Below are 12500 nucleotides of genomic sequence, written 5' to 3'. Positions count from 1 at the left end.
CGCCGAAGCGACGTGACCGGGGAAATAGTCGCGAACGGTAGGATAACGCCGAAGCGACGTGACCGGGGAAATCGTCGCGAACGGTATGATAGCGCCGAAGCGACGTGACCGGGGAAATAGTCGCGAACGGTAGGATAGCGCCGAAGCGACGTGACCGGGGAAATAGTCGCGAACGGTATGATAGCGCCGAAGCGACATGACCGGGGAAATTGCCGCAAACGAAACGGATGCAACGAAGCGATGTGACCGAGGTCATTGAAACGAAAAATCGATGTTATTAGAAAATAGACAGAACGTAACATCGTTGAATCGTTACGTATGGTATAGTGAAATTAATATAGAAAAACGAAACAAATGTAATTATAATATTGTATTGGAGTAACTAATAAAAATAACGAAAATATATTTCTAGTGATAGAAAATCCCGGAGGAGAGTAGAGTTGGAAAGGAGAAAGAACGGGAAGGGGGAGAAAAAGGAAGGGAATGTAAATATTTATGAATATTCATAATAGATATAAAATATAAGACGAATTAATGTCTAAAACATGAAATAATTGTATTAATAAAAATATTATATGCGAGTACGCTATACTATTTAAAAAAGGGGGGGGGGGGGAAATAGTAATAATAGTAATATCAAAATAGTAGCAATAAAGGATTTTTCACGACCAACACATAGTAACTGTAAGCAAACAATGATAATAATGGGCAGATACAAGCTTCTTAGATTGTAAGATTACAGAACAGAAGAATTATCACTCGAAACGTTAAACCTATATTGCGGGAAAAATATCTAAATATCATGGATGTTGGAGGGATACGTATAGAACGAGCGAACCGACTTGATCGGAGGACTTTGCGCGATACGCGTAGAACGGGCGAACCGACCTGACCGGGGGACTTTGAGCGTACGGTCGTACTACCGAATCGACATGACTCGGATATTTTCTTCTTAATTTCTCGAGAAATAACTTTATAACTTGTACTTGTTTTTTTTCATTAATCAATTTATATTTATCATTCGCAATTTCTTATATTGTCAATTTTTTCTTTTCTTTCATCAAAAACAGATTTTTCATAACTTTTCTTATCGAGAAAAAAAAAATTTAATTTTCTTGTAAAAATCTATTATTGAACTTTAATTTATACCGTCATGTTAATATATTTATAATTTTTTCTTCCGGGGTACTCTGAGCGATATGTACAGAACGAGGGAACCGACATGACCGGGAGACTTTGCGCCATACGCGTAGGACGGGCGAACCGACATAACTCGGATAATTTCTTTTTAATTTCTCGAGAAATAACATAATAACTGGTATGTTTTTCTTTCATTAATCAATTTATATTTATCCTTCGCAATTTTTTATATTCTTAATTTTTTCTGTTCTTTCATCAAAAATTGATTTTTCGTAACTTTTCTTATCGAGAAAAAAAAAAATTATTTTTTTGAAAAATCTATCATTGACCTTTCATTTATACCGTCATGTTAATATACTTATAATTTTTTTACTCTGAGCGATATATATAGAACGGGCGAACCGACATGATCGGGGACTTTGCGCTATACGCGTAGGACGGGCGAACCGACATGACCGGGGACTTTGCGCGTACGATCGAGCTATGGTCGAACCGACGTGACTCGGGTGTTTTTTTCTTAATTTCTCGAAAAATAACCTTATAACTGGTATGTTTTTTTTTTCATTAATCAATTTATATTTATCCTTCGCAATTTTTTATATTGTTAATTTTTTCTGTTCCTTCATCAAAAATTGATTTTTCGTAACTTTTCTTATCGAGAAAAAAATTTAATTTTTTTGAAAAATATAATATTGACCTTTCATTTATACCGTCATGTTAATATAAATTATAATTTTTCTTTACCGGGGAACTCTGAACGATATATATATAGAACGGGCGAACCGACATGACCGGGGACTTTGCGCCATACGCGTAAGACGGGCGAACCGACATGACCGGGGACTTTGCGCGTACGATCGAGCTATGGTCGAACCGACGTGACTCGGGTGTTTTTTTTTAATTTCTCGAAAAATAACCTTATAACTGGTATGTTTTTTTTTCATTAATCAATTTATATTTATCCTTCGCAATTTTTTATATTGTTAATTTTTTCTGTTCTTTCATCAGAAATTGATTTTTCGTAACTTTTCTTATTGAGAAAAAAAAAATTTAATTTTTTTGAAAAATATAATATTGACCTTTCATTTATACCGTCATGTTAATATAAATTATAATTCTTTTTTACCGGGGAACTCTGAACGATATATATATAGAACGGGCGAACCGACATGACCGGGGACTTTGCGCCATACGCGTAGGACGGGCGAACCGACATGACCGGGGACTTTGCGCTATACGCGCAGGACGGGCGAACCGACATGACCGGGGACTTTGCGCCATACGCGTAAGACGGGCGAACCGACATGACCGGGGACTTTGCGCGTACGATCGAGCTATGGTCGAACCGACGTGACTCGGGTGTTTTTTTCTTAATTTCTCGAAAAATAACCTTATAACTGGTATGTTTTTTTTTCATTAATCAATTTATATTTATCCTTCGCAATTTTTTATATTCTTAATTTTTTCTGTTCTTTCATCAGAAATTGATTTTTCGTAACTTTTCTTATTGAGAAAAAAAAAATTTAATTTTTTTGAAAAAATATAATATTGACCTTTCATTTATATTATACCGTCATGTTAATATAAATTATAATTTTTTTACCGGGGAACTCTGAACGATATATATATAGAACGGGCGAACCGACATGACCGGGGACTTTGCGCCATACGCGTAGGACGGGCGAACCGACATGACCGGGGACTTTGCGCTATACGCGCAGGACGGGCGAACCGACATGACCGGGGACTTTGCGCCATACGCGTAAGACGGGCGAACCGACATGACCGGGGACTTTGCGCGTACGATCGAGCTATGGTCGAACCGACGTGACTCGGGTGTTTTTTTCTTAATTTCTCGAAAAATAACCTTATAACTGGTATGTTTTTTTTTCATTAATCAATTTATATTTATCCTTCGCAATTTTTTATATTCTTAATTTTTTCTGTTCTTTCATCAAAAATTGATTTTTCGTAACTTTTCTTATTGAGAAAAAAAAAATTTAATTTTTTTGAAAAAATATAATATTGACCTTTCATTTATACCGTCATGTTAATATAAATTATAATTTTTTTTTACCGGGGAACTCTGAACGATATATATATAGAACGGGCGAACCGACATGACCGGGGACTTTGCGCCATACGCGTAGGACGGGCGAACCGACATGACCGGGGACTTTGCGCTATACGCGCAGGACGGGCGAACCGACATGACCGGGAACTTTGCGCCATACGCGTAAGACGGGCGAACCGACATGACCGGGGACTTTGCGCCATACGCGTAAGACGGGCGAACCGACATGACCGGGGACTTTGCGCGTACGATCGAGCTATGGTCGAACCGACGTGACTCGGGTGTTTTTTTCTTAATTTCTCGAAAAATAACCTTATAACTGGTATGTTTTTTTTTCATTAATCAATTTATATTTATCCTTCGCAATTTTTTATATTCTTAATTTTTTCTGTTCTTTCATCAAAAATTGATTTTTCGTAACTTTTCTTATCGAGAAAAAAAAATTTAATTTTTTTGAAAAAATATAATATTGACCTTTCATTTATACCGTCATGTTAATATAAATTATAATTTTTTTTTACCGGGGAACTCTGAACGATATATATATAGAACGGGCGAACCGACATGACCGGGGACTTTGCGCCATACGCGTAGGACGGGCGAACCGACATGACCGGGGACTTTGCGCTATACGCGCAGGACGGGCGAACCGACATGACCGGGGACTTTGCGCGTACGATCGAGCTATGGTCGAACCGACGTGACTCGGGTGTTTTTCTCTTAATTTCTCGAAAAATAACCTTATAACTGGTATGTTTTTTTTTCATTAATCAATTTATATTTATCCTTCGCAATTTTTTATATTCTTAATTTTTTCTGTTCTTTCATCAAAAATTGATTTTTCGTAACTTTTCTTATCGAGAAAAAAAAAATTTAATTTTTTTGAAAAAATATAATATTGACCTTTCATTTATACCGTCATGTTAATATACTTATAATTTTTTTTTACTCTGAGCGATATATATAGAACGGGCGAACCGACATGACCGGGGACTTTGCGCCATACGCGTAAGACGGGCGAACCGACATGACCGGGGACTTTGCGCCATACGCGTAAGACGGGCGAACCGACATGACCGGGGACTTTGCGCGTACGATCGAGCTATGGTCGAACCGACGTGACTCGGGTGTTTTTTCTTAATTTCTCGAAAAATAACCTTATAACTGGTATGTTTTTTTTTCATTAATCAATTTATATTTATCCTTCGCAATTTTTTATATTCTTAATTTTTTCTGTTCTTTCATCAAAAATTGATTTTTCGTAACTTTTCTTATTGAGAAAAAAAAAATTTAATTTTTTTGAAAAAATATAATATTGACCTTTCATTTATACCGTCATGTTAATATAAATTATAATTTTTTTACCGGGGAACTCTGAACGATATATATATAGAACGGGCGAACCGACATGACCGGGGACTTTGCGCCATACGCGTAGGACGGGCGAACCGACATGACCGGGGACTTTGCGCTATACGCGCAGGACGGGCGAACCGACATGACCGGGGACTTTGCGCGTACGATCGAGCTATGGTCGAACCGACGTGACTCGGGTGTTTTTCTCTTAATTTCTCGAAAAATAACCTTATAACTGGTATGTTTTTTTTTCATTAATCAATTTATATTTATCCTTCGCAATTTTTTATATTCTTAATTTTTTCTGTTCTTTCATCAAAAATTGATTTTTCGTAACTTTTCTTATCGAGAAAAAAAAAATTTAATTTTTTTGAAAAATTATAATATTGACCTTTCATTTATACCGTCATGTTAATATACTTATAATTTTTTTACTCTGAGCGATATATATAGAACGGGCGAACCGACATGACCGGGGACTTTGCGCCATACGCGTAAGACGGGCGAACCGACATGACCGGGGACTTTGCGCCATACGCGTAAGACGGGCGAACCGACATGACCGGGGACTTTGCGCGTACGATCGAGCTATGGTCGAACCGACGTGACTCGGGTGTTTTTTCTTAATTTCTCGAAAAATAACCTTATAACTGGTATGTTTTTTTCATTAATCAATTTATATTTATCCTTCGCAATTTTTTATATTCTTAATTTTTTCTGTTCTTTCATCAAAAATTGATTTTTCGTAACTTTTCTTATTGAGAAAAAAAAAATTTAATTTTTTTGAAAAAATATAATATTGACCTTTCATTTATACCGTCATGTTAATATAAATTATAATTTTTTTTTACCGGGGAACTCTGAACGATATATATATAGAACGGGCGAACCGACATGACCGGGGACTTTGCGCCATACGCGTAGGACGGGCGAACCGACATGACCGGGGACTTTGCGCTATACGCGCAGGACGGGCGAACCGACATGACCGGGGACTTTGCGCGTACGATCGAGCTATGGTCGAACCGACGTGACTCGGGTGTTTTTCTCTTAATTTCTCGAAAAATAACCTTATAACTGGTATGTTTTTTTTTCATTAATCAATTTATATTTATCCTTCGCAATTTTTTATATTCTTAATTTTTTCTGTTCTTTCATCAAAAATTGATTTTTCGTAACTTTTCTTATCGAGAAAAAAATTTAATTTTTTTGAAAAATATAATATTGACCTTTCATTTATACCGTCATGTTAATATACTTATAATTTTTTTTTACTCTGAGCGATATATATAGAACGGGCGAACCGACATGACCGGGGACTTTGCGCGTACGGTCGGGCCACCGAACCGACATGACTCGGGCATTTTTTCTTAATTTCTCGAAAAATAACGTTATAACTGGTATGTTTTTTTTCATTAATCAATTTATATTTATCCTTTGCAATTTTTTATATTGTTAATTTTTTTTGTTCCTTTATTAAAAATTAATTTTTCGTAACTTTTCTTATCGAGAAAAAAAAAATTTAATTTTTTTGAAAAATCTATTATTGACCTTTCATTTATACCATCCTGTTAATATATTTGTAATTTTTTTTACCAATTTGTATAATGATAATGATCATCGATCGAAGTCTAAGTTCCAGCGTACCCTCCGCTCGGTCTGTCGCTACAGCGGTTTTGCACCATAAGCGGCCGTGCATTAGCCCGGTCGGCGCCGACATGGTGGCCGGCCGTTCGGTTACTGTAAGAGAAGCGACGGTCCGGTGCGGCCGGGCGGAGCAGCGTCGGGCGCGTGTCCGTTCTACGATCTCGGTCGAGATACGGTACACCGCTCCTCGGGAAATACTTTCTCGACTGTTTCTGTCCGGTTCTTACCGATCTTTCTCCACACTGCATAGCCGCGAGTCGGTGTCTATGACCGAATGGCTCTTGAGCGGCAAAGCGACCTATAGGGGGACGCTGGTGACCTGTATGTATGGCTTTTGCCATGTGTACTTGTACGACTGAGCATCAACTTTTAGCCTCGAGCGATCGGGCCTTTCTAACACCTAAGGATATATAAATCCCTAGGGCGTACGGGCGTGTCGAATAGTTCTTGGTGGCTTGCAATACGACACGTTTCGTATGATGAGCTTTGAGTTTGTAAAAGTGAGAGAAAAGAAACGACGTGCGATGTTATTGTAACACCACGTTGTTAAATAAAACACAATATTATATTATAATTTTTATATATATGATATTGTGAAGTATGATTCTTGAAATTGTGAATGAACGGGGCATATTGTGGAAGTGCTGATATTACATTGGGATATGCCTCAGCGTGAATTTATATTACGCGCTTTATGAAATTAAATTTTTTCAAAAGGTTACCAAATGTTTAGCATGCTTGATACGTGCTCGAATATTTATAAAGACCTATTGTAGTCGATCGGTGAGGGGGCACTGACGACGAAAAATATATATATGTCAAAATTGGCAAAATATATTAATAATAAACTAAGATCCCTGGTTGATCCTGCCAGTAGTCATATGCTTGTCTCAAAGATTAAGCCATGCATGTCTCAGTACATGCCGAATTAAGGTGAAACCGCGAATGGCTCATTAAATCAGTTATGGTTCATTAGATCGTGGACACATTTACTTGGATAACTGTGGTAATTCTAGAGCTAATACATGCAAACAGAATTCCTCTCAGAGATGGGAGGAATGCTTTTATTAGATCAAAACCAATCGGTGGCGGACGGCTCGTCCGTTCGTCCATCGTTTGTTTTGGTGACTCTGAATAACTTTGTGCTGATCGCATGGTCATCTAGCACCGGCGACGCATCTTTCAAATGTCTGCCTTATCAACTGTCGATGGTAGGTTCTGCGCCTACCATGGTTGTAACGGGTAACGGGGAATCAGGGTTCGATTCCGGAGAGGGAGCCTGAGAAACAGCTACCACATCCAAGGAAGGCAGCAGGCGCGCAAATTACCCACTCCCGGCACGGGAGGTAGTGACGAAAAATAACGATACGGGACTCATCCGAGGCCCCGTAATCGGAATGAGTACACTTTAAATCCTTTAACGAGGACCAATTGAGGGCAAGTCTGGTGCCAGCAGCCGCGGTAATTCCAGCTCCAATAGCGTATATTAAAGTTGTTGCGGTTAAAAAGCTCGTAGTTGAATCTGTGTGTCACAGTGTCGGTTCACCGCTCGCGGTGTTTAACTGGCATTATGTGGTACGTCCTATCGGTGGGCTTAGCTCCTTGTGGGCGGTCCAACTAATATCCCATCGCGGTGCTCTTCACTGAGTGTCGAGGTGGGCCGATACGTTTACTTTGAAAAATTAGAGTGCTTAAAGCAGGCTACCTTTGCCTGAATACTGTGTGCATGGAATAATGGAATAGGACCTCGGTTCTATTTTGTTGGTTTTCGGAACCCCGAGGTAATGATTAATAGGGACAGATGGGGGCATTCGTATTGCGACGTTAGAGGTGAAATTCTTGGATCGTCGCAAGACGGACAGAAGCGAAAGCATTTGCCAAAAATGTTTTCATTAATCAAGAACGAAAGTTAGAGGTTCGAAGGCGATCAGATACCGCCCTAGTTCTAACCATAAACGATGCCAGCCAGCGATCCGCCGAAGTTCCTCCGATGACTCGGCGGGCAGCTTCCGGGAAACCAAAGCTTTTGGGTTCCGGGGGAAGTATGGTTGCAAAGCTGAAACTTAAAGGAATTGACGGAAGGGCACCACCAGGAGTGGAGCCTGCGGCTTAATTTGACTCAACACGGGAAACCTCACCAGGCCCGGACACCGGAAGGATTGACAGATTGATAGCTCTTTCTTGATTCGGTGGGTGGTGGTGCATGGCCGTTCTTAGTTGGTGGAGCGATTTGTCTGGTTAATTCCGATAACGAACGAGACTCTAGCCTGCTAAATAGACGTAACTTATGGTATCTCGAAGGCCCTCGGCTTCGGTCGGTGGGTTTTTACTACCAACGTACAAACAAATCTTCTTAGAGGAACAGGCGGCTTCTAGCCGCACGAGATTGAGCAATAACAGGTCTGTGATGCCCTTAGATGTTCTGGGCCGCACGCGCGCTACACTGAAGGAATCAGCGTGTTTTCCCTGGCCGAAAGGCCCGGGTAACCCGCTGAACCTCCTTCGTGCTAGGGATTGGGGCTTGCAATTATTCCCCATGAACGAGGAATTCCCAGTAAGCGCGAGTCATAAGCTCGCGTTGATTACGTCCCTGCCCTTTGTACACACCGCCCGTCGCTACTACCGATTGAATGATTTAGTGAGGTCTTCGGACTGGTGCGCGGCCAATGTCTCGGCATTGCCGATGTTACCGGGAAGATGACCAAACTTGATCATTTAGAGGAAGTAAAAGTCGTAACAAGGTTTCCGTAGGTGAACCTGCGGAAGGATCATTAACGAATGAAACATACAAAAAGAGAATGCGTAACAAAAAGAGAGATAAACAAGGAGAAGGATAAAATGGAATTTCGATTCCATTACCAAATACCAAAATGTACTTTGTACATCGAACGAATAATGAAATCACGGAACGATGGCTTACGTGAGGAGGGAAAGAAAAAGAAATCCCTTCCGTCCGTTGTATCCGTTGATTTCGATCATTTTCGAATTTTTTTCTTACCAGACACGAAAATTCGACACGAAGAGAGAGGGAATAACGATAAATAAGCTCGAAGAGACGCTTGCGTGAAGGTCTATTTATCGAATAAACGGACCCGCCGTCTCGACGAGATGAATGTCGTTATGGTACGCAAAAAGATACAAAGGGACGCTTGCGTGAGATCGTCGTCGTCGTGTGTGCGTTTACGGATGCATATACGGACGCGATCCGCCGTCTCGATGATGTATATTTTTAATAAAGATTTATAAAGGTACGGTTTGCACGTACGTGTACGTATCACGTATGTATATGCATAATGGTATATACAAAATGATAAAAAAGGAAAAAAGCGCTTGCGTGAGGTCGAATTTTTAAATGACCCGCCGCTTTAATAACATTACGTCCCTACTGAAATATATTGAAAACACAAAAATAAAATGACAAATGGCTTGACAACACAATAAGGCGCTTGCGTGAGGTCTTTTTTAAATAGACCCGCCGTCTTTATGAACGTATATGCGTGCGTTGCGTATGTGTATGTATATAGATACGTGCAAGAAAAGTACCAAATTCACATTTCTGTACCTCCTTTCTCTTTTTTTATTTTCGTTGCCTGAGCTCCCGTTATAAAACGGGAGATGGACGAGGACCGCACACCAAGACTTTGGGATCGAACGAAGCTGTCGAGATAATGATAATCGAAAAAGCGGTAAGGACAAGTAGCGCGTCGATAGTAAAACGAAATCGAAGGATGGACGAGCCGCCGTCGAACTTTGTTTCGCGACGTTCTCTTCGATGGATACCAGTTCGACCTCTTTTCTCTTATACGCTATAATCATTCTCGAATCGTGCTTCCTACCCATGGGTGGATGGTGTGATGGTCGTCGTCGTTGTAAGCTTTAAACCGACGAAACCAAGAACGGCGAAACCAAGATGCATCGCGTCGACGTGAGCCCGATTTTATCGCTTCTTATTTAAAAGTTGAAACGTTGTTCGTTCAGAGGGGAATATCGAATTATGTTCGGTTATACAGAGAGGCCATCGTGTCGTGAGTCGGACACCCGTACCGTTAGCGGATATTCGCTTCGGAAATTGGGAGGTAAGACCGCTCGAGGCCAACCGAAATTCGTATCCCATCGAATTTTATCGAGAATGCAATATATACCTGAACGAATTATAGTTTTCAATATCGAATTTTTTTAAGCGTATGGGCTCTGCGACCATGCTTCGAAGAAGAGTCGTTCTCTCCAGGTTGAGCGACGGTTTAAAAAAAAAAAAGGATTCAGTATCGGGGTATCCTCGTCGTTTCCTTAATATAAAAAATAAAAAGAAAAATACGATTACCCTGAACGGTGGATCACTTGGCTCGTGGGTCGATGAAGAACGCAGCTAATTGCGCGTCAACGTGTGAACTGCAGGACACATGAACATCGACATTTCGAACGCACATTGCGGTCCACGGATACAATTCCTGGACCACGCCTGGCTGAGGGTCGTTCACGTAACCCAAATACTGCTTGCGTTGCGTATCGTTACTCTTCGTACATTTGATCCTTTTTTTCTCTCTCTTTTTGTAATCCCCGCCGTCGTTCTTTAAAATCGAACGTTTCCGAGTCGGGTGTCAAAAATCGAGGAAAGGACAAGTTACAAGGAGGAAGATGCGCGACGTACGAGCGATTGTTGGACGTTCGTTGGCGTTCGTCGCGGTCGTGACCGAGACTACAGAATCGAAATGCATGTGCTAGCGTGTGGTATGTAACAATGAAAAATGTCACGGACCTGCGTGAGTGTTCTCGGTGTCGTGAGTCGTCCGTTTTACGTAACGGATGACCGCCCGTGTTTCACCGCTTCGTGCTCGTTTTCAACGTTATTTCGTACCCGCCACTGCTTCGATTCGTCCGTCTTTGGATCACGATTACATACCGCGCCCCTAACGTCGTCTGAAATTAATATTTCTGCGATACTGTGAGAAAGGATAAAATATGGGAGTTTAATATCGAGAGAGGAGGGAAGAGAGATCCCTTGATGGCGCGTGATGATTGCCGTTCGTCGAGATTGTTAAAGAAAAGAGAGAGAGAGAAGAGCCCCAGGAATCGGAATACCCACTCCGTTCCTTCGTGTGTGTCATACTCTGTCGGAACTATCCGCTGGACCGTCACATCAACGTGCACGCGAGTCCTTAAGCGATACGTTTTCGTACCAGAGATCGAAGACTCCACGGAGATAATAGGATACGTAAGATGAGGACGAGTACGATTCTCTTTGGCGAGGCTTTTCTTTCGTTTTTCTTTTTCCTTTTCGAGACGACAAATTATGGCATCTCCGCGCAGAGGAAGAGAAATTTCCTGAATCTAGTGTTGGTCATCCCATGCCTTTTTCGTTGTCTATCGCCGGACCGCATGTCCATGTCGGTCGTCCAGTCCCCGGAAACGGCTCGTGATATTTTTCCTTGCGTGAGTTTCACTTTGCCTCATTTTGTTTTTTTCTCTTTTCTCTGTACAGCAGTAAAGAGACTCGTGCACGCCTCGACGTACCATCCCCGGCCTGTTCATCGTCTTTGATGGATCAGGGTATTATAATCGGGTTGAGCTTCGAAGGCGTGTATCGGTGATTTCGATCTCTGTACAGATGAGAAAACGACGGAGGTTTTAACAAGTAGGAACCGCTGGAATTGTCAACGGAAGCTAAAATAGAGGACGGGCGTTAAAACAAAACCGATATTCGGACATCTTGCGTGAGTCTGGACTCGAACATGAATACGACATACGATAATTGGCACTATGGTGCGGTGCATATTTAAAACACTACGATTGCAAAAAAAGGAAATATTCTTCTTCTTCTTCGCAATAATACTCTTTTCTTTCATTACCTTCTTTTTATTTTTTTCTCTCTGGCTGTAACTTCATCGTACAAATAAAAAAAAAGAGAGTAAGTTCGACTCATTGGGATTTTGCGTCGGGACGTAAATAAAAAGTTACTCGTTGGTACAATCGAGATCGGGATGTGCGAGCATAACGATTGATGGGGATGATACAGTGCCTCCACATCGAGCCGACCCGACCGTTGTCCATACGAGAATTTCCCGCCTGCCTGAAATTTCGAACGATGAGAGTCGATGTCTCTTTATGTATCGATGCAAGGATACGTACCAATAATATACATGGGAGAGAAAAAAGAAGGGGAAAAGTATTTGTAATACGAAAAAGAAAGGAGAGATATCTAGCGAAGACGCAAGGGAAAAATTCTTCTTCCATTTCGAATTTTTATTTTTTTTTCCTTTTTCCTCCTTCTATTCGAATTTAATTA

The 12500-nt window shown here is 40.8% G+C and overlaps 2 non-coding genes across 2 annotated transcripts; both read left to right on the top strand.

Annotated features, from left to right (window-relative positions):
- The first annotated feature begins 7071 nt into the window (after positions 1–7071).
- On the top strand, positions 7072–8991 carry LOC133667778 (small subunit ribosomal RNA). Its single transcript, XR_009833381.1, has one exon. It is a non-coding gene; the product is annotated as a small subunit ribosomal RNA (ribosomal RNA).
- Positions 8992–10535: 1544 nt separating this feature from the next.
- Positions 10536–10690, top strand: LOC133667711 (5.8S ribosomal RNA). The gene has a single exon (XR_009833324.1). It is a non-coding gene; the product is annotated as a 5.8S ribosomal RNA (ribosomal RNA).
- Positions 10691–12500: the final 1810 nt, after the last annotated feature.

This window comes from Apis cerana, unplaced genomic scaffold (assembly GCF_029169275.1).
Source record: "Apis cerana isolate GH-2021 unplaced genomic scaffold, AcerK_1.0 scaffold3_AcerK, whole genome shotgun sequence".
NCBI lineage: Eukaryota > Metazoa > Arthropoda > Insecta > Hymenoptera > Apidae > Apis > Apis cerana.
The sequence above is the reverse complement of the archived record's forward strand: the minus strand, read 5'-3'. Positions and strand labels throughout refer to the sequence as shown.